The sequence below is a fragment of the Neofelis nebulosa genome, chromosome 2 (assembly GCF_028018385.1).
Source record: "Neofelis nebulosa isolate mNeoNeb1 chromosome 2, mNeoNeb1.pri, whole genome shotgun sequence".
NCBI lineage: Eukaryota > Metazoa > Chordata > Mammalia > Carnivora > Felidae > Neofelis > Neofelis nebulosa.
Genome location: NC_080783.1, coordinates 146102227 through 146124055, shown reverse-complemented (window position 1 = coordinate 146124055; position 21829 = coordinate 146102227). Strand labels below are relative to the sequence as shown.

General features: G+C 44.3%; 1 protein-coding gene across 4 annotated transcripts in view; it reads left to right on the top strand.

Moving 5' to 3' along the window:
- The window catches only part of LRRC8D (leucine rich repeat containing 8 VRAC subunit D), a 122200-nt gene that overhangs the window by 10817 nt on the left and 89554 nt on the right, over window positions 1-21829 (top strand). For 2 of the 4 annotated variants that reach the window (XM_058716645.1, XM_058716646.1), the window contains exon 2: window positions 11381-11532. The exons of 1 other annotated variant lie outside the window; for it this stretch is intronic. The gene's annotated coding sequence lies outside the window, so the exon portion shown is untranslated. Of the gene's footprint in view, window positions 1-11380; window positions 11533-14686; window positions 14737-21829 lie in introns of all 4 variants that reach the window. One more of the 4 variants, XM_058716647.1, reaches the window with a different exon arrangement.

Sequence of the window (21829 nt, the reverse complement as noted above, 5' to 3'; positions counted from 1 at the left end):
GGCTCGCATGCTCAGCTTGGCTTGCGGCAGCCCCCACACCCCCCGCGTATGAAGTTAGCAACAGCACGACCGCATCTGCCCAGTCGGGGCTTGCTGCTGGGGAACAGTGGAGGCTGACTTGCCGCCCCTTCTCCCCGGCTGGGTGCCTCCACGCAGGACACGACCTCAGACCTGCACTGTGACCCCCACTAACGCCTGGTTTATCTGCTCTTCTGGGGAGAAGCCTTCCGTCGTTCGCCTAGAATAGGTCGAACAAATGCCCTCTCTGAAAGTGGAGAGGTTCAGAGAGGTGACACTTTAGCCGATCTCTGTTGGTAGCGGAGGCTACACTCCTAGCCTGAGAGGGGGATTTTTAAAAGCATTGTTCTCTTAATCATCCCGAGCATAGCACATTGTTCCTGGAATTTCAGCATTTTCTGGGAAAGAACTCTTTTGATTCATCAGCAGGTTCTATTCCAGTCCTTAGGACTGTCATCCCTGGGTGAGCTGAACCATGTCCTTCTCAGCTGGTGAAACTTTAAATTTTTAACACTTTGGTTGCTTTCAGAATAGAAGACGCATTTTAAAAACGTGCCCTCGCATCAGGGTAATGCAGTGAAGGTCTTCGGGGTTTTTTCTCCTTATGGAAGCCAGTTTGTAGTATTGAGAGAATGGGTGCAGATTTCCTTGCACTATTGCTGGGAAAAAGAACAGTTCTTCGAATTCCACTGTTTGTTCTTCCAGTGCCTCCAGTCCACAGATGGGAATCCAGAAAGATCCTATCAGGAAGTGAAACTTGTAAATAATCTTTGTGCTGGTGTGGGGCATCATGGATCAACAAATGGGACAAGAAGTCTTCTTGAAACTTCTTATGAAATACACTTTGAAAAGACCACAATCTTAGCGATTCTCTTCTGGAAATAATAATAGGAAACATCTATGAAGTACTCACACGCACCTGGCACTGTTTGGAGCACTTTGCATGTAGTAGCTCATTTGCCCCTCACGATGGGCAGAGTGCCCCAGTGTGGACGCACTTCCCCGTGACCGTGGGCAGCAGTCAAGGAGCTCGGGCGTGTATTGGGGGTAGTAGCAGGGCAGTGATGGGAACCAAAGCCCTTGCTGCTTCAGGATCCGTCCTTTCAAGGATTGCATTACTGCCTCTTGCCCTCTCTCCCGGCAAGGGCCTCAGATTGGCGTTAGAAACTCTTTTGCTTTCCACATTACCTCAGCTTTAAACTCAGGATCAAGGTGGGATTTTAAAAAAGAATGAATATTATACTCCTTCCCTAATTGCTCCTCCACAAACAGAATGAACAGAGTTGTCAGGAGCTGTTTCCATCCAGGAACAGAAAGCTGATGATCTTCCTGGAACCATGTTCTAGCATCTTGGACCGCTCATCCTCGGGGCTGCCGTTGGGGCCTTGCTGCTGTCACAACCCTCACTCTTGGCACCAGAATCATTTTTAAGAGCACAAAAGCTGTTTTACGTTTACCTTTACAACTAGTGGGTTTGGAATGCTTCTGAGAACCCTAAAAAAAAAAATTGTTTTTCACACTTAACGTAAGGCAGTGGGAGGTCCATGAGTCTGGAGCTTAGGGACTTGAGTTCTGGTCCTCGCCCTTTCTTCTACTGACCATGTGACCTTGGATTTCACAGGACCTGGATTTCATGCCCTTGGGAGTGATGGGGGTGAATAGTGGCAATATGACTGGTTTCATGAGGGTAAGGTGCTATTATACAGGACGGTAGTTTATCAACAACAGTAGTTGTGTGTGTTAGGCAGTGACTGGACCAGTGTGTCCTTTGTGAGCCGTGGAAGGCATTTTCCATGGGTGAGCGGTGAGGTGGATGCTTGGGAGTACTTGGGAAGGTTTGTGTTGATCTGAACTTCTTCCCTTTCCTGTTCTTCCCTTACCTGTGTTCTAGTGTGGACGATAGTATGGGTGTGGACTCAGTTTCTGGCCCAAACTCCATTTCCTTGGCTTTTCCCCCTCCTACTTTGGGCTCGCCTCCAGTTTGCCTACAAAGTACTGTTTGTTGTGAGGGTGAAGCAGGCGATTCTGGGCAGCGACACTGTGGCTGCAGGCAGTTACTGTAGTTCAAAGCAAAAAGCCAGGCTGGAGTAGGAGGGACACTGACGGGGCTTGTGCATTAGAATTTCGTACACTGGTTTTTGAAGGAAAGAAAGGGGGATAAGACATGACTTGTCACTAGGAACGTTATGAAATGCCCTTCCTAACGGAACGGAATTGGGTGAGGAAAAGAGGCCTTTAGGAAATCACTGCCTATTACTCTGAAAGCAAATGCTTTTTTTTGTTTGTTTTTTTGGTGAAAGCAAATGCTTTTTGAGCAGTGTGTCTTGTGGTACATTCTAGTAGGATACAAACAAAAATTAATAAGAAATAATAAAAACAGGTGTCATTTTGGTGAATTTTTAGGTGGTCCATATTGAGCCAAACATTTTTCATGTTTTATCCTCACTTCAGTCATGGGGATAGGTATCATTTGTTGTTGCTGTTCCATTTCAAAGATTACAAAATTGAGGCTCACTCTGTTTAAATAACCTAGCAAGGGTCTGGGCACCTGGGTGGCTCAGTCAGTTAAGCGTCCGATTTTGGCTCAGGTTATGATCTCACAGTCTGTGAGTTCAAGCCCTACTTTGGGCTCCATGCTGACAGCTCAGAGCCTGAAACCTGCTTCGGATTCTGTGTCTCTGTGCCTCTGCCCCTCCCTGCTCATGCTCTGTCTCTCTGTCTCTCTCTCAAAAATAAATAAAGATTAAATAACATACCAAGGGTTACAGTGCTAGTAAGTACCTGGAGGAACTAAACTTTGAACCTGGATCTGTCTCTCATCCACAGAATAAAACATGAGTTACATTTCTCTCCTGCTTTCAGGGAGGAGACTGGCTTGTGAACAGTGTAGTATAATTGAGCACAGTGTGCATGCAGTATATGCTGTAACCCCTGCATGAGCTAAAGTTTTTGGACATTTGCTTGGAGGAAAGAGAGACTGACCAAGAGTCAGACGCTTAACTGAGTGAGCCACCCAGGTGCCCCGAGACTGTAAAGACCAGTGAAGATTTCATACACACAGAAGAATGGTTTCAGAAAGGACCTTGAAGGATGCAATAGACTGGGACCGTCAGGGTGGGAGTGGTGAGGTATGGAAATGACAAAGGAAGTATGCAGTGTGTTTGGGGGAATTGATGCTGTGACAGAGTGAGAGATGTGGGAGAAAAGGAGAGCAGAAAAGCAGTTTGGGACAGGTTACTGAGGGCCTGGAGTGTCCTGCTACAGAATTTGGACTTCGTTCCATTGCCTTTGAAGGTTATTCCACTAAAGGTTCACGAGAAGGGACTTTATTTGCTTTAGTCTCTGACTTCATCAATGGTAGCATGAAGAGAGGAGTAAATGTCTGCAGCAGGGATTCCCCAACTGGGCTGCACCTTAGGTCACTGGGAGTTCCTTAAATGAACAGAATGGTGCACTCACTCCCAGCAGTGATGCTGATGTTGTAAATCTGGGGTGGGGCCTGGCCTGGAGGATTATATTTGAAAGGTGCTTCTGAGTGCAGCCAGATCCAGGAATAGATCCTGTGGGCATTAGAACATCGGGGACTGGGGCTGGACCGAGCCCAACAGTCATTGTGTGGATAATTTTGAAACGATGCGAGGGGGCCAGTAATCAAACCTTGGAGAAGATCTGTCGTATATGCTCTATAAATCTTAAATAATAATCTCAGAACAGGGTCATTTCCACATAAATTTTCCCATTCATGTCTAGAAGGTAGTATGGCTCTAATCTTTATGCCTGTGTGTTCTATTTGCCCTTTTTCTTTTATTTAGAGGGAAATGGAATATGTAGGATTTTCTCGGTGACTGTTCATCAGCGCAGTCTCTCAGGATGTGAGTTCTGGAGTCCACTGCCTCAGGCAGGGTGGCTCAGTGCTCACAGTTCACTTCAGTCTCTTAGGAGTTGGCCGAAATGCTGCTCACTTGTCCATTTCCTGGGACCCAGCCTGAACCGAAGCCTTTTTTCCAAATGTTGCAGATCTCTCTTACTCCCCTTTCTTGAGTTCTAAATCAACTATTGACGTTTAAAGTTTAGTTTCTGCTGGGAAGGCAAACAGTTCTACCAAGGGAGAAGCGATTTCTCAAGATTAAAGAAATTTGAAATTATAATTTATGCTTAAAAAAATAATGTTAGTCCAAGTTTTAGCTCTCCTCTCTCTTCCTTCTCTACTGTTCTTTATCCTGCCGGGTGTCTGCAAACCATTCTCATGACCTCCTGCCTGTGTGGCATATTTGTAGTGGGGCCAGATTATACATACACCACTGACTGACTTTTTCATCTGACCTCCAAATTCAGCTTTTGAGCCCCTTCGTTTCTTTGAATTTTGCTAACAAAGTCTTCTTGTTGAAAGGAATATTATTTCTCATGGAACTGTATTGATGGTGTGTGGAATAATAGGAGCATGCTTTTTAAAGTTCAGACCTAAGGCCCCCAAATCCTAAACCTCTCCAATTTGCTGTTGCTTACTTTATACTTAGCTCAGTGTTGGCATTTCAGGTCTAGAGGTGGTTAGCACCCATCGGACATCCCAGCCCCTCCCTGAAAATTAAAAGGAGCACAAAAATGAAACTGAATTCCTTGTTTTTCTTCACCCCTCGGTTAATTTAACGGACTCCATTGGCTCGCCCTCATTTGCCCTTTTTACACCTCCCAAATTAATGTTATGTGCGCCTTTGATTAGAACAGTGTGAGTAATTTCTGAGTTGCTTTTGAAAACTGTTCCTTACGGTTCTTTTCTTCACCATACCAGTAGATCTGGCCAGTGTTTTTCTTTCTAGCTGCTTAACTCCTGGGTGGTTCTTGTTGCCACATAAGTTTCAGTTGATTTAGTGATCCTGATTTCATGGCACACTGTATCAAATGCTTCGGAAAGATCAAAGTACACGGGGATCCTTGGATTCCCTTCCGTTGCTAACTCACTTGTGCTGTAGCCAGGCAGTCCTGGAGCCTTGCAGTCCAGGATTCTGCTCAAGGCGAGGAAGCAGCTCTTCTCCCTGGCTTTTCCATTCTGCAGATATCCTTTCCTTTCCTGTATTCATTTATTTAGCAACATGTAGTGGGCTGTGTATCTCTGAGCCCCTTCAACCACTTTTTGCTGCAAAAAGGAAAAACTCTGAGCCTTTCATGTGCCATACCCATGGGACTATTCTCCCCACGAACTTTCATGCTGGAAACAAGCCCCATCTAATTGTACCTTATTGGTAGTAAAATGTGTTGGTTAAAAGTAGACTCTGTGGCCAGCCAGGCTGCCCGAGTTCTGCTATTTGCTAACAGTGTTACTTTGGACAAATTGTTATCTTTTTGTCTGTTTCCTGATCTGTAATACAGAGGTAGTGGTAATTCCTACCTCATAGGGTTGTTATCAGGAATAATTGAGTCAGTGTATGTAAGTGGCTAAAATTTGTTTGGTTAGGTTTAGTTTAAACCTTGGTGAATAATCTTTCAGAAGTTTATAATAACGTTTCTGGGTTTTCTAGGCATTTTGTTACTCTTTTGTGCTGTTTGCCTTAGCCATTCCATTACAAGCAAAGGAAAGAAAATTAAATCAAACTATCCGATTTTGCCACCTTAGGGTTATTCATAAATTGCTTTTTTTCCTTTAAGATTCCATTATAATAGGGGCACCTGGGTGGCTCAGTTAAGCTTCCGACTTCAGCTCAGGTCATGAGCCACATCAGGCTCGATGCTGACAGCTCAGAGCCTGGAGCCTGCTTCAGATTGTGTGTCTTCCTCTCTCTTTGCCCCTCCCCTGCTGGTGCTCTGTCTCTCTCAAAAATAAACATTAAAAACATTAAAAATTTTTTTTTTATGTTTTTATTTTTGAGAGAGAGAGAGAGACAGAGCCTGAGCAGGGGAGGGGCAGAGAGAGAGACACAGAATCTGAAGCAGGCTCCAGGCTCTGAGCTGTCAGCACAGAACCCAATTCAGGGCTCGAACTCATGGACCGTGAGATCATGACCTGAGCTGAAGTCTAAAGCGTAACCGACTGAGCCACCCAGGCGCCCCATTAAAAAGGATTTCTTTATAATAGATAATTGAGAATTGATATATTCACTAGAACAGTGATGTGTGTGAATTATTCCCTCTCAGCTCCTATAATTTGGTACCTTCAGATGTGTACAGATGTTTATGATGTTTATGTATTTTTTAAATCCTTTTTAAGAACACGATTTTGTTGGTAGTGTAAGTTTTATTTGTTTGACTTGTTAGGAGCAATCCTTTTAAGTTGTTGGATTTTTCATATATTATTTTTTAAATGGATGCACAAAGAGAATTAAATTTTTTTAAGACTGTTTTTAACTAAGCTCTACACTCAACGTGGGGCTCAGACTTATAACCTCAAGATCAAGAGTCACATGCTGGCCTGGCTGAGCCAGCCAGGCGCCCCTAAATATTTTTTTTTAATAAGGAAGCAGAAATACTCACTACAGAAGATGAATAGACAAAACGTGACTTCCAAAGAAAAATGTCTTATAGGGCAGTGTTTAGTCTACACAATACACATCACAGTCAGCAGTCAGTAAATAACCCACGGCTGTCCACGGCTAACAGTTTGTGCCAGAACCATTTTGAATACTCTTAACTTGTGTATAGGTATTTGCATTTAGTCAAACTTATGTTGTTTCTTGCTATTCTTTCATACTTACGCTCTTTAAGTGACTGCCCATCAGCCAGGATGGCCTACTTTACTTATATATTTCCATACTAACTGAAGAATGAGAGGGAGACTAGGAAAAAATGTATTGAAATTTTGATCATCACAGTATGACCTGTAGATCTGTCTTCTTTATTATTTCATGAAGTAATATTCAGCCACAGCCCAAGAGCATATGTAACCTAATTTGTATGGACTTGCATTGCCAGGGTTTAAAATGAGTTGGCCTGTTGCAAAATACACATTTACAATTTACACTTTACAAAAATTTGGCAAGGTGATGAAGCCACATGATGCAGCTAAGAGAACATTACAAGTTGGGTTTGAAAAGTAAGTAAGAGTCTTCTGAGTAAAAGTTGTGTAGCACAGAACTATAACTCCACAGCCAAAAAGGCACCCACTCGTTTCTCTTTAATTAAAAGGAGGAAGTACAGACCCAGGGTGAGTTTTAGCTCCATTACCTGCTGCTTTGAGAAAATGACTTAACATCTGTGAGCCCCACTGCTTCTTCTCACATAGGGTTAGCGACCCTTCCCTGTAAAGGCAGTTCTGCAAATTCAGTGAGGCAGGGCATGTGAGGGCCCCCAGGTCAAGTTCCTAATTCTGTGCAGCCTGGGTGAGTTCCTATGTGTGATTGGAAGCCTGTGACCCTGGGGCACTGGGCTGAGAGGTCTACCAGCCCAGGTCTATAGTCACCCTGGCCCTGTGTTTCTCCTCTGTGGCTGGCTTTTCGAAGTCCTGCCATGGGGTGCTCCAAGTAGTGCTTTCCTTCTCAGCTCCCTCAAAGCCAGGAAACCCCTGTGCCCAGAAGGGACCCTAAACCATCATGCAGGCAGAATTTTTAAAAATGGTGTGTACCCCTTTACTACATTTCTGCCGTGGGAAATGACACTCTGGCTCCTGGAAAATGGCTCATACCCCTCTGTGGGTAGATGCCAGTCTAGGCAGCCAGTTGGCTCCGAGGACGTCTTCCTTGAAAGCCATGGCCCAGGTTCTGCAAAGGCTGGGAGGTGAGTGTGAGTGCCAGAGACGTCCTTCACCAAAAAGCCTGTTCCAGGTGCCATCCTGGAAGTGCAGACAGACAAGGACACTGACTGAAGGCTGCGAGTACAGAGAGAGACCATCTTTTAGGTGACCAGACAGCTTGTCAGTTTTCTTTTTCTTGTTTGCAAAATCCAGCCGTAATAATGACCAAGAGTCCTCGTACAAAGAAATCTGTGGCAAACATTTTTAACCACCAAAGTAAGATCTTTGTCTTTCTTTTTTATGATGAAGGAAGATAAGCAGCATCATTTGAGACATGAGTTTATCGTCTCCTCCTCCACACCTCTTAGTCCTCAGAGAAGCTGTCTCTCGTCACTTTGGAGCTTCCAAAATGGCTTTCACAATGTTGCCATCTTCATCCATGGACTGTCATACCTAGGGAGTGGAGACTCTCAAAATGAACTTCCAATATCCTTCCAGAATCAATTTTATCTCTTGTGGCATGATTTGTACCTACCAGGGAGCATATTTTTTCTCTTCCTAGGAGGTTGTGATATACATAATGTATGTGTGTGTGTGTGTGTGTGTGTGTGTGTGTGTGTGTGTGTGTGTGTGTATGTATTTATTTCTCAACAGGTATAAGGTAGAAACACTTCTCCATGAAACACAGAAACACAGAAGGTGTTAGGAGAATTCAGCTGTTCAGGAGAATAGCTGAACAAATGGGGAAGTATGATATGGTACTTAGACCTTGTGGCTCTTAGGAAGCATGTGTGGGACTGATGCAGTCATAGGAGTGTTGTATGTATTATCCAAACTGTAAACTTTGGGATCCATGCAAGTTAATTTAAGCATGTTTCCTTTGGATTTTCTTAGGAATTCACTTTTTCTTCAGAGGTTTTCCTTCTAGGCTCTTGGGAGTCCTAATGAGTAACAGAAATGAAGGTAGGGATACCAAAATGTATTGTATTGTATTGTATTGTATTGTATTGTATTGTATTGTATTGTATTGTATCTATTTTATTTTATTTTAATGTTTATTTTTGAGAGAGAATACACACACATGAGTGGGAGAGGGACAGAGAAGAGACAGAAGATTTGAAGCAGGCTCTGCACTGACAGCAGAGACACCCACATGGGGCTCGAAATCATGAACCCTGAGATCATGACCTCGGTCAAAGTTGTGCTTAACTGACTGAGCCACCCAGGAGCCCCCAAAAATGTATTTTAAAGTAGATTGTGTCCTCAAAAACATGGTAACATTGACAGTTTTTTTTTAAATGAGAGAGAAGTGAGAACAGTTCTGAGCTACGTGCCTTCCTTTCTGTTGCCTTCCCACCGTGTACTTTATGGAGGGGGGGATATGGTAGTGCTTTGGGAAAAAGGATGAAAGACATGAAGAGATCTGAAAAGAGATGAAGAATTGACAAGTCTAGGGAGGCAAAGGACTGGGAGAAGGAAAAGGTGGCAGCCAGGGCCCAGCGGGACCCTAAAAGGATGCTGAGACCCCTCAGAAGTTTGTAGTGACAAGCCCTCATTAGACTGGGCATGCCTGAAGGATGGGGATGTATCTCTGCCCCCACCCAGCCCCCGCTGCCCCTCTTGAACTGCTCTTGCCGTGCACCTGCGCACACTCCTACTGCCGAGTGTGCTCCTTAGGGAGGGGGCAGGCAAGGGCAGGTGAGATGCAGTTCATCTGGAGACAGGATAAACTTTCTCCTTCACTCTCTGCAAGTGCCTGGGGTCTTGCCATTGCCAAGATTCTTAATCGCCTTTCTATATGTGCTCTATTTCTTGGCTTGTCAGGAGGGCAATAGCACACTATTACAGGTGAGTGTGAGCTAAGCGCTGAAGCAGAGAGGAATGGAAAAGGAGAGAATTTCAACAGTTTCACTCAAAGCTGAGGTCATGTGTATGTTGTTTTATTTTCCCTCTTAAAAAATCCCAGTTAGAGAAAAGAATTCAGGGAACAAATATTAGTCAGCTGATTAGGTTCTGAACTTGCACAGACTTTGTACCTTGGCATAAGAGTGGCTATCCTAGAACCTTTTGAACTTTTGCCATTGAGTAATTCTGAAAAGGCTGAAAGAGCCAGTCGTAGGCACTGGGGAAGAGCACCGTGTCCTCTGCTTGGGTAATAAAGGTACATATTATTGAGGTGGGTAAGGACCCTAGGTAGTCGAACAGGGTTATAGCATGTAAATTGCAGAATCATTTAGAGATGAAGAAATGGATCACAGATGGTCACTGGGCTTGATTTGTCTCCCAGGATTCACTATTGTTTTGAGAATTAGCAGACTGTAGAGGAAATGGCCCAGATTTTATACTTAGGAAAGACCTGTTATTCAGCTCTCCATTTGACCACTTTCTTCTAGCTGAGACATCAGGACAGTTACTTAACTTCTCTGACCCTATTTCCTCAGTTGGGAATAAGAGAATAGGACATTCATAGATCTGTTGGGAAATGTTGAAACTAAGAGCTGATTAAAATGAGATGCTGTCTAGCCAAGAGTAGGAACTTAATGTCCATCAATTTCTACTTCAGTCAAAATTTGGCTTTTTATATAGAATAATTGTCCTACTCTCCATGTTGAGTTTTGAAACATGAATAAATTTTATTTAAGCCATCAGCTTGTGATAAAAGGAGCTGTTTATCCAAGACAGGCCTGTAAGTACCTTGTAACCCAAGAGATTTGTGTGCAAGGACAGAGAGGGTACAGATGAAGCCATCCACATCTGGAAGTCCAGAAACCAGGCACTAAACGCACGTACAAACTCCTAGGGCTGGCATGCTCTGCATATAGCAGATTCTTAAACCATCTGTTTATTAATTTTTAAACATTACCCCGAAGTTCACCAAAGTCAGAGGGTAGCACAATCAACCCAAACTCAGATTTTGGAACTGCTTTCTGATTTTATAAGCACAGAGAAATCCTTAGTTGTTCATTGAAAGAACGCACTATACCACTGTCTTCTGTGTGGGATTGGTATCCGTCATGTTAGGGGACTGTGAGCTTGAGGTTGGTGTGCCTAGAGACCGTAGCCCCCCTGGAACGCTCTCCCCGCCCCTCCACCCCAAGTTCGCGGCAGTGTGCACGCTCTCTTGACTCAGCCAGGAGCAAGACAAGTAATTTCCTCCCATCCTCGGGTCTTTCAGTTGCTGAGCTGGAGTGAATATACTGGGATGTGGCTATGCGCTTTACAATTTTGCATAAATCCATCCTCCACTCCCTGGAAAGGCTGGGTCCCGTCTTTACACCTTCCCCTAGGCGATTTTGTTCCACGGGCGGGGGCGGGGAGGAGAGGAAAGGAAAGGAGGAAAACGGAGGCAGACTACACGCGGCACCGCGCTCTGCGCGCGGGAGGAAGCGTGCAGTCCATTGACTCGGTACTTGTGGGGAGGGGAGAACCGAGGCAGGGGTGGAAACGGAAGGGCTGCGAGCGCTCCGGCCGCGAGGCCTCCGGCAGGGGGAGGCCCGGGCCTCGGGGAGCCACCTTGCCAGAAGCCAGTGTAGCGGGTCAGAGGACAGCGCCCGGAGGGACCATGGCGAGGCGGGCGGGGGCGGCGGTAGTTATGCAACCCGCAGCCCCCCTGTGTCCTCCCTCGCGCGGGTCTGCGCCCCTCCCTCCACTCTGCCAACACTCGGATCTCTCGCTCTTTCTCTCCCCTGTGTTTTCAAACAGGAAGTGCACGGCTGTCTGTAACGTGCCGGGTCCCAGGATGGAGGAGTGAAGTCTCTGTCGCCGCTGGTGCCAGCCTGCGGAGCGCCCCCCTCCCCCCGGAAGCCAAGTCCCCGGAGAGCGCCCTGAGGGAGCAGGGTGGCCGCCTGGTCCAGGTGCGTGGGGCCGGGTCGGGGAGCCCGCGGGCCGGGCGCTAGGCTGTCACTGGCCACCGCCCCTGGGTGCCGCCGAGCCTGCTCTCCAGCTCCGCGCCGCAGCCTCACTCGCGTGCCGCGGTAGCCTGGTGGCACCCCCCTGCCCGCCTTCGTCCCCAGGGGTCTCTGCCCAACTGTGGCCTGCTGCCCCGGGCGTGTTGGTCCCCCGCCCCTGGAGGGCGGGAGGGCTTTGGGCTGCCTGACGCCTGCGGGACCTGCCCGGGCTTACTTAGCCTAGGCAGGCGCTTTCCAGGCGGGGCTGCCTTTGCCCGGGAGGCTTCCCCGAGTCCCCAGCTGCCCTCTCCGCCCTCACCGCCGCCTCCTCCCGCCACTGCTGCCCGACGCGGGGCGCTCTGTTGCTCCGAAGTCTCTGGGAGGCTTGGATGTTACGAAGGGTAGCGTGTGAGAAGTGGGGACCTAGGGAGAGAGAGAGACGGTGAGCGAGGTGTAAGGTGGAAAGGGGAGCAAGAGTCTTGGTGCGCGGCTTCCGAAAGCCCACCTTCTCAGAGGAGCCTTGCTGTCTGTTGGTGTGTTTGTTTGTTTTGTTTTGTTTCTGGTTTTTTTGGGGGGGTTGGGGGGGTGGTTGGAGCCAGGCTTTCAGAACAGAGGGAATTAGTGATGTAGACATGCGCTGGAAAGGTAGCGACCAGGAGTGAGGGACAGCTACTTCTGAGGTGTTTAGTCTGGTGTCTGGCTGCTTAACTCCAGTTGTGGTTTCTCTCAGCCAGGCTCCTTAAAGGTATGAGCCAGACGTCTTTATTCATTATATTCCATTTTCCATCAGAGGAACATGGAGAATGACTTCTCGCATTCACCAAGTGGTTTATAATTTCACATCTGTGTCTTGCTGCATCTCGGATGTTCCCAGGCGGAGAGCACAAACTGCTCGAGAAGAGGGTGGTTTCATGCGCAGGCTTAGTGCTTCTTCATTTCCCTGGCAGCTCCGGTCTCAGCAGACTAAGTCAAATTGACTTCTCCCCTAATGAAAGCCTGGCCTTGTTTCTCCGCCTATATTTATCTACCTGGTGAAACTCCAGTCTGGTGGAGAGCCACTAACGGAGGTTGGATAGTTGAGAAGAATCAGTTTAATGGCAAGATTGGCCTCAAATGCAATGTTTGAACAATGTTAAAGCCAGTGGCGTCCTCCTACTCTTATTTTAGAGGAAGGGATGTGAGCAGAGGACTAGAGGGGAGGCAAGTCAAGAAGGGTCTCTTTCTACAGCGTTGGAGGGAGTGTGTAGAATCCCACCACCATGTGCACTTATTAACTCCTTCACCTTATGGGGAGGCTAAGCTTCATCAGGGAGCAGCGTTCGCTGTAGATTTAAATTCGTGATGTCATATGCTGGCTATGCTATTCTAATTTGTACCTTTTGTAATAAAATATATTCCCCTACATAACTAATTTTGCTTTGAAAGGAAAATCTTCTGTGGTCAGGTAGCCTGGTAAATTTGTACCGCCCTCTCTCTCCCTTTTTTAATGCCTGTCATCAGTGATTTTAATTCCATGATCCCATTATTCCAATAGTCCCTCAGAACTTTAATCCCTTTTAGAAAGCAGCTGCTTTGAGTGTTGCGATAGTATCAGTAATTGGCATAATTGCGTTAGCAGTAAATAGCCAAGATACACTGTGAGAACTGAGCAATTAATTTCATCTTTCTCTAGATAGATGGACTTGGGTGTCTTAAATTTGAATTTCATTGGGATATGTCCGTGTTTAGGCCTCTTCTCTTTGCCAGATACATGACATGATTAAAACAAGTCAGTGAGAGGGACTCTTGAAAGACCTGTACAACCGTAGTGTTTTGTCTCTCTTTTTATACCCAAGTATACTCCTGGCTCTCCAGTTCGTTAATTTATTTGAGGAGTGTCTTCAGCTTCAGGTGCTCTGCTTCAAGATAAAATAAAACAGCCTTTGTGACTCTCCAAACTCATACCCTGTTTAGAGACAGGATTTGCTCCCACCCTAGGAAAATTTAATAATATTAAGTAATAACCCAGAAATAATGATAATTGATCTTAAGAGCTCTTCATTTTCTGTTGACAAGCACATTTTCTAGATCGCATTTATAATTTGTTACTCCCTTTCATAGTCTGGTGAAACAGGTCTTGTTCACTCTGTTTTGTGGAGAGAGGAAACTGAGGCTGCGGAAATGGGACTTGTAAAATGGGACTACGTAAATGGGGATGCTGGGACGTCTTTTGATGAACACGTCCTTGGCACATCTGTAATCTGGAAAGTTGCTGCCTGAGAAAGGGATGTCCGTGCTGATTCAGGTGGTCTTTTGCTATTCCCAGCAAGCTGGTAATGACCGACTCCAGACTGGCCTTACCTACGTCTTTGGATCTTTTCCCATAACCTCTACCCAGAGCTGAGGGGTTTTTGTTTTGTTTTGTTTTGTTCCCACATCTGACATTTATACTTCCTCTGTGTTAGTCACTAGATTTAGCTGTGTTTGTATCAATCTGATCTGTTTTCTGCTGCCAGAATTCTAATGGCATATTTTAATTTACAGATATTTTATGTCAAGTCTTAGTAAACTGTCTCTTTTTGAAGGGTCAGATTGTTTTTTAGAACAGAAAAACAGTACTTCTGGTTTAACCCTAGAACACTTTATGTCCCAGAAAAGAAATAATAAATTATAAAATGATGTGTGGGACTGTCTCTACAGCCCACTACCATACATAACGTACTACCACCGTATATAGCCCTGCAACTCCCACCCCAGTTCAGGATACCCACAGTAAAGGTCATATCACAGGGGTGACTGGCTGGCTCAGTCAGTAGAGCATGATCTTGGGGTTGTGAGCCTTATGTTGAGCATAGAGATTATAAAAAAGAAAGAAAAGGTCATATTACAGAACAACAATAGCAAATCCATGTATGCTTTAAATTCTGTGTTGAGTAATTTTGTAGTATTCTCCAGATGGAAATAAGTTTATTTCTTCTTATCTTTGTGATGCTTAAGGTTAAGGTTTTCTTTAGCTAATATTTTATGCGGCATTAAGAAAAACATAAAATTGAGAGTACGTTTTTACTGGGAAATGCTGCATGCAATATTTATTTTGTCTTCAACAGAGTATCTGTAGTGATCTATAACTTCTGTTCCTTAGAATTGTACCAAGTATCAGAAGGGGAGAAGGTGGGAGAGGAAAGAGATAAAGTAAGTGGTCTTTCTTTTATAAATGAGGAATGAAATATGTATTTTTTTTTTAATTTTTTTTTTCAACGTTTTTTTATTTATTTTTGGGACAGAGAGAGACAGAGCATGAACGGGGGAGGGGCAGAGAGAGAGGGAGACACAGAATCGGAAACAGGCTCCAGGCTCCGAGCCATCAGCCCAGAGCCCGACGTGGGGCTCGAACTCACTGACCGCGAGATCGTGACCTGGCTGAAGTCGGACGCTTAACCGACTGCGCCACCCAGGCGCCCCTGAAATATGTATTTTTTCTTAATAAACAATGTACTGCCATTTCTGTCTGTCTGGGACAGTTCCAATAGCTTGTGAATAGGAATGAAAGCATACTAGCTTTGATGTTAAATGCCAAGGAGAAGTTTGTGACCAAGAGAGGGCTAGAGTAGAGATTGATTGTGTTAGCATTTTCATTTTTTCAAAACCCTCTGGTTTTTTCATGTCCATTATATAGTAAAAATTGTCTTCTATTGGAAATTGCAAGCTTTAAAGCAGTGGTTCTCAACCCTTCACGCAAATTGGGAAGCTTTTATTAATACTTAAAGATTTCAAAGATTTTGATTTGCTTAGAGTTTTACTTCTTATTTCTGATGATTGCTAATATTGAGTGACAGAGGTACTATGTGTCACTCAGCTGAATATATAGTGTAAATAATGCCTATAAAATCTTCTTGTACTTACACAGTAGGAGTATATATCTATGTGAGACGTGGGTTCAGTGCACTGAAATCTGCCAGCACCTTGAAGTGCATGGGCTGGAAAATCAGGACCAAAGTAAAACAACTGCTCCGGGCTAGGGCTGGCGAAATGGTGATTTAAATGTACAGTCTGTTAGCCGTCAGATTATCAAGATACCGATCTCCGTCTTTCTTGTACATTAAATAGTTGATGTGTAAAGTCCTGACTTTGAATCTGATTTTGTTTCCAGGTTAATTGTTTTTCATGGTCAACTTTGAGGTCTTAGAAGTACTCAGTTATGGATAACTGGAATTCTTGTAAGACCATTTTCCCTACATTACTTCTGTGCATATCTTTTCCTTACGTTAATATAGTCAGGACTCTGACACCAGTTGGATAATCGCCACTGGTTTAAGTACCACCAGCAGCAGCCTTATTTTCATTTCCCAGAAGCTAAAAGAAGCTTCTTCTCAACCTTAACCTTTACAGTTTTTGATAAGTACGTGGAAAGAGATATTATTTTTCCTTATTTTGTGGTGGAAAAAATGGATACATAAGTTCCTACTGAATCGGTCTCTTTGGTTTCCATGCCTGTTTCTGTGGTTTTGGTGTTCTGTTAAAGACAGGATAGGCCGAGCACCAAAACTTATTAAGGTTAGTGCATAATGTCTTTTTTTCTGATTAAACAACAACAACAAAAAATCACTTCCTACTTAATGAACACTTCATGTGTGCTAGACCTTTACATGGATTGTCTCTAATCCTCCTGGTGTTGTGCACGGTGGATAATCTCCCTGTTTTATAAAAGGTGAGGAAACTGAGGCAGGCAGAAATTATAGCTTACCCATTCACAGAAACAAGTGAAGCCCTGGACTGGGATCCAGATTTCTGATTCCCCATGCTAAAACTGTCCCTCCTTCATATCTGCTTCTTTCTGTCCTTAACCTCCCTAGTGAAGAGAAATGATCACACTTCGTTTAGTCTTAAGTTTAACTTTGCCCTCTCAGCAGGGGTTAAGTTACAGCCACAGAGCATATAAAGGCATTAGGAAATTAGGGACGTGGAAGAGTTAAGGTTTTTATGAATATTTTTGGCTTTCGCACAGTATGTATTCATTTTTTGCCCTAAAAAGCCTAGATATATTGACTCTGTTGGTGAGAGTGTCTTGAGGCAATATTGGCCACAAGCAGCCCAGCTGGATGTTAGGCTGTAAGCGTATTGGTTTTACTGGGAACTCTGCAGTTTGTTGGCAGGTTTGTATCGCCACCAATACTGCATGATGATTTCTTTTTTTATTAACAAATTTCCTGATGTTGGCCAATCTGATAGATGTTATTTGTACCTCATAGTTTAATTTTGCCTTTTTATGACTACAAGTGAGGTTGAGCATCCCTTCCTTTTGCTTAATTTAATTTCCCTTTTCTGTGAATCAGGTCTCTTGCCCTTTTCTGATAAGTTCTTTGAAAGAATTCTTCTAGCATTCCTGTATATTCTAGAAATGAATCCCTTCTCTGCTTTGGGTATTGTGAACACTTTCTCCCAGTATGTCACTCGCCTGATAACTGTGTAGGGTGACTTTCATTAACAACAACAAAAATCTTTAATTTTAATGTAGGTGAACCCATCGGGTTTTTTTTTTTTTTTTTTTTTCAACGTTTATTTATTTTTGAGACAGAGAGAGACAGAGCATGAACAGGGGAGGGGCAGAGAGAGAGGGAGACACAGAATCTGAAACAGGCTGCAGGCTCTGAGCGGTCAGCACAGAGCCCGATGCAGGGCTCAAACTCACGGGCCGTGAGATCATGACCTGAGCCGAAGTCGGACGCTTAACCGACCAAGCCACCCAGGTGCCCCGAACCCATCCGTTTTTAATGTTATTGTGGTCTGTGATTGAGTCATTTCAGGAATCCTTCCCTGTTCTAGGATCATACCATGGTTTAGTCTTCCCTCACTTTATTCAAGTTTTATAGGTTTACTCTTGAGTTTTTAAACTATTTGGAATTTAATATATGAGGTAGAAACTATTTGTGAATGAGAGAGAGCATAAGTGGGGAAGGGGCAGAGGGAGAAGAAGAGAGAGATTCTTTAAAAAAAATTTTTTTTAATGTTTATTTATTTTTGAGAGAGAGACAGAGCATGAATGGGGGAGGGACAGAGAGAGTGGGAGACACAAAATCTGAAGCAGGCTCCAGGTTCTGAGCTGTTAGCACAGAGCCCGGCGTGAGGCTCAAACTCAGAAACCGTGAGATCATGAGCTCAGCCGAAGCCGGACACTTACCCGACTGAGCCACCCAGGCACCCCAGAAGAGAGAGAATCTTAAGCCCAGCGTAGAGCCAGATTCAGGGCTCAATCTCACGACTCTGGGATCATGACCTGAGCTAAAATCAAGAGTCAGACACTGAACCGACTGAGTCACACCAGCATGCGCATTTTTATTTTTTAAAAACTGGTCATGTTGTGAGTCAATTTGACCACCGAAATAATCTACTCTTTCTCTACAGTTGGTGCTGCCTCTAGCATGTAAGTGTATATTGATAGAGATCTCTTTCTGAGATCTCTCATTTGTTTAGGTGACTTACTTGTGTGTTCCTGGGTCATTGATACCCTTTTAAAATTATTATGGCTTTCAAATATGTCTTGTTACATGTACATTTATATTACCAAGATTAATATAAATTTAAAAGTTCAAAAATAGCAGCACCTGGGTGGCTCAGGTCATGATCTCATGGTTTGTGGGGTTGAGCCCTGCGTTGGGCTCTGCACTGACATCACAGAGCCTGTTCTCTGCCCCTCTGCTCATGTTTGTGCACACTCATGCACGCGCTCTCTCTCTCTGTCTCTCTCAAACATTAAAAAAATAAAGTTCAAAAAATACATTATTTTAGGTAGATTTCTTGCTGTTATTTCTGTGTGTGTTAACTCTTAACACCTGCAGACGTCTTCTAGAAATGTGTTTACTTCACTGGGAGCATTATTTAGTAACGTAATTTAACATTCCTTACGTTACATTTCTTTCTCAGTTTTATTTTTTTAGCAACATGGCTCCCTTCCACACTTGGTTATCTATGTAGGGCAGGGGGGTCTCACTTCAAAGGCTTCTCTTTCCTCTTTAGTGCTTTGCATGTACTTATAGATCTGGGATGTGCATTCCTAGTATGGCTTTTGAGTGAACGTTTGTGATGCTGTAATACATGGCTGAAAACTGTTGAAAACCTGTTGATTGTAGATGTCTGTTTATTATTGGGAAAACATTGCCAGTTTTGACTTGGTTTTCCCCAAGTTTACTTTGCTCCACACTCTTCTCAGATCACTTGGTCTCATCCCTCTTCCAGGCTCTAATACATGTCACCCTGAATGCTGGATCACTTGATTTGGTAAACAAACATTTGCATGCCTATGCAGAATAGTGTCCTTTTTCCTTAGTTGATGAAATGGCATGAAACCATGTTGTATATAACATGGCTTATATTATTGTAAGTAAATGTGAAATTACTGTGGGGGACAAATTTTGGTTGCCTGGACCAAAGATATTCTTCTTGGCCATCAGGTCTAGCATTATATGGGTGATAGGCTATATGTTATTTTTCTTTTGTTTGGAGTTATTTATAGGTGCTTTGTGGATGTAGGGTTGCAGTCTACTGAAATTTACTAAGCTTACACAAAGTCCAATAAAGTTATAATATAGAATGTTCTAGAGTCTAAAACCTGCTTAGACAGATAAGACCATGCCCTTGGGCTGTTGGAGTTGTTCTCCCAGTGTGCTTTAAACAGGATTCATTAGGTATTCACCTAAGTTTGATGATAACAACCCCAGCTACTGACCTGATTGAACTTACATACTCAGGAGAGGTCTTCATCTGTGCTGACATTTCCCATTTCTCATTCAGGTTCCTTTATGCTCACCTCACCAGCTGTCAGATCCACCTGTCTTACCAGCCTCCTCTCTTATTCAATTATTCTAATATAACTGACAGCAAAGCTACTTCATCCATTCAGCAGACATTTGCTGAGCTCCAGACTACTAGATCTTAGTTTCCCTTCTCTCTCTTCCTCCTACCTGCTGTGTGCCAGTCATTGTGCTAAATGCTGAAGATATAGTGTGAATATGACACAGTGCCCGACCTCAGAAGATAGACACATAAATCATTAACTGGAACTTAGAAAGTGAGGCACTTTACCGCAGTACGTTGTGATAAATAATAATAGAATCGGGCACAAAGGAGGCAGTGATTTATTCTTTCTTATTTGTGAGGGAAGAATTCATGAAGGAGGTGATTTTGGTGCCGATTATTAGAGGGATAGGATTACTTACCAGGCTGTAGAGAAGGGAAAAAAACGAAAGAAATAGTCCAGGTTCGGAGCTCCGATGAGCTCAATGTGCGAGGAACATAGAGTATGAGTGACTGGAGCAGAGAGGTCATGGTGCAGGGGAAAGGGGGCTGGAGGTACATCTTGGCCTCGATTCTTGATCCAGCCATGTCCAGGGCTACACATGCTATTTCTGGTAGTGGTGTTTTTTCCCAACCAGAGATGAAATAAATGCTTAAGTCACGGTCTTAAGGTACATGAAAAGGAAGCAGGGAGAAGTCCAGTGACTATTAAAACAACCCAGGTGGAAGTAGTGAGGACCAGAATTACGTTGACCATGGTGGGAAAGGAAAGGAGAGGATGGGTTTGAAACTCATTTAGGAGAGAGAATTGGTTACTGATTGAATGGAAAGTGGGAGGGGAGGGAAAAGAAAGATGGCTCCTGGTGTTTCTGGTTGGGAAAATTCGCTGATGGTGTCATTAGTCAGAATGGAAAGTATGAGAGGAGCAAGTTTGGAGAGAGAGTAGTGACTTCAGTTTGGAGTCAAGTTGGGGTGCCCCTGGGACGTTCAGTTGATCTTGAGAGGCCTTGCCCTAGAGAGAAGTCACAGCCAGAGATGTGCTTTGGGGAGTGACTGGAACTGATGACTGTAGCTGTGAATGTAGCTGAGATCACTGATGGATGGCCCTATGACCAGAGACCAACAGACAAAAGGGGAGAAGGAAACAAGATCAGGAAATGGTACAAACAAAACTGATGGGAAGCTTGAGCACTCGGGTTTTTGTCTTGTTTCTGTCTATTGTCATATGGTCCTTTGAATAAAACCCCCGAAATCATTGTTACTGGCTTTTATTTACCTTATTTAAAAAATATATTTTTTTAATGTTTATTTATTTTGGGGAGAGAGAGACAGAGTGCGAGCAGGGGAGGGGCAGAGAGAGAAGGAGACACAGAATCCGAAGCAGTCTCCAGGCTCTGAACTGTCAGCACAAAGCCCGACGCGGGGCTCGAACTCACCAACCATGAGATCATGACCTGAGCTGAAGTCAGACACTCAACCAACTGAGCCCCCCGGCTAGCCCCGTTACTGGCTTTTAGAGATAAGTTCTGTGAAGCTCTGGTAAGGAACTGGCCAAAGCACCCGGGTAGTAAATAGAGAAAAGCTCTCAGGTCTGTGGGAGGCCTCGGGAAGGCCAGGTAGTGCAAAGACTGAAAGTGGGAGCCTGGATTTGGCCATGAGAAATTCAGTTGGTATTCGGTAGTCGGAAGAGTTCTTAAGTCAAGGGTGAGGAAGGACTGAGGGGGAGGCACCAATTGGAGCGTGTGTGCACACGTTTGTCCATGAAGGAATATTTTTCAGGTGTAATTGTGACCAGAGCTTGTATTTTGTTTGAGAATAAGCAGAGAGAGTAACCAAAAGTAGAAGAAGAGAGAATGAGTGATGGAGTAAGGCTTCAGAAAAGATATGATCTGGAGTGTATGCACGATCAAAGGAGGTATCGTGAGAGGGAACAGGGACAGTCATTCCTTTGGGATGGGAGAGGAAGAGAACATACATCTGACTGTGGGGGCACCTGGGTGGCTCAGTTAAGTGACTTGACTCTTGATTTCAGCTCAGGTCATGATCTCAGTTCATGAGATCAAGCCCCACGTCGGGAGGGAGGGTTCTGTCAGCATGGAGACTGCTTGAGATTCTCTCTCTTCCTCTCTCTCTGCTCCTCCCTGACTCATGCACACATTCTCTCTCTCTCAAAAATAAATAAACATTAAAAAAAAGAAGAAGATACGTGTAACTGTAGATGAGTGCTAGTGGAAGAGGAGGAAGCTGAGAAAGTTCGTTCCTGATGGCTTGGGTTTTCTTAGTAAAGTAGGAGCCGATGAAATCTGGGAGTGAGGGGGCCTGGAGATGATAGTTGAGACTTGGTAACAATAAACTTGGAGAAAGGAGCTCACGGATTTAGGATGAGTAAATGTATCAGTTGGTGTTTTGTCAGCTGGCATTAGGTGCTGATGGTGGGGTTTTCTTCTGGTTCATACAGTAAGATAAATACCATAACTGACCTTTTAAAATAAAA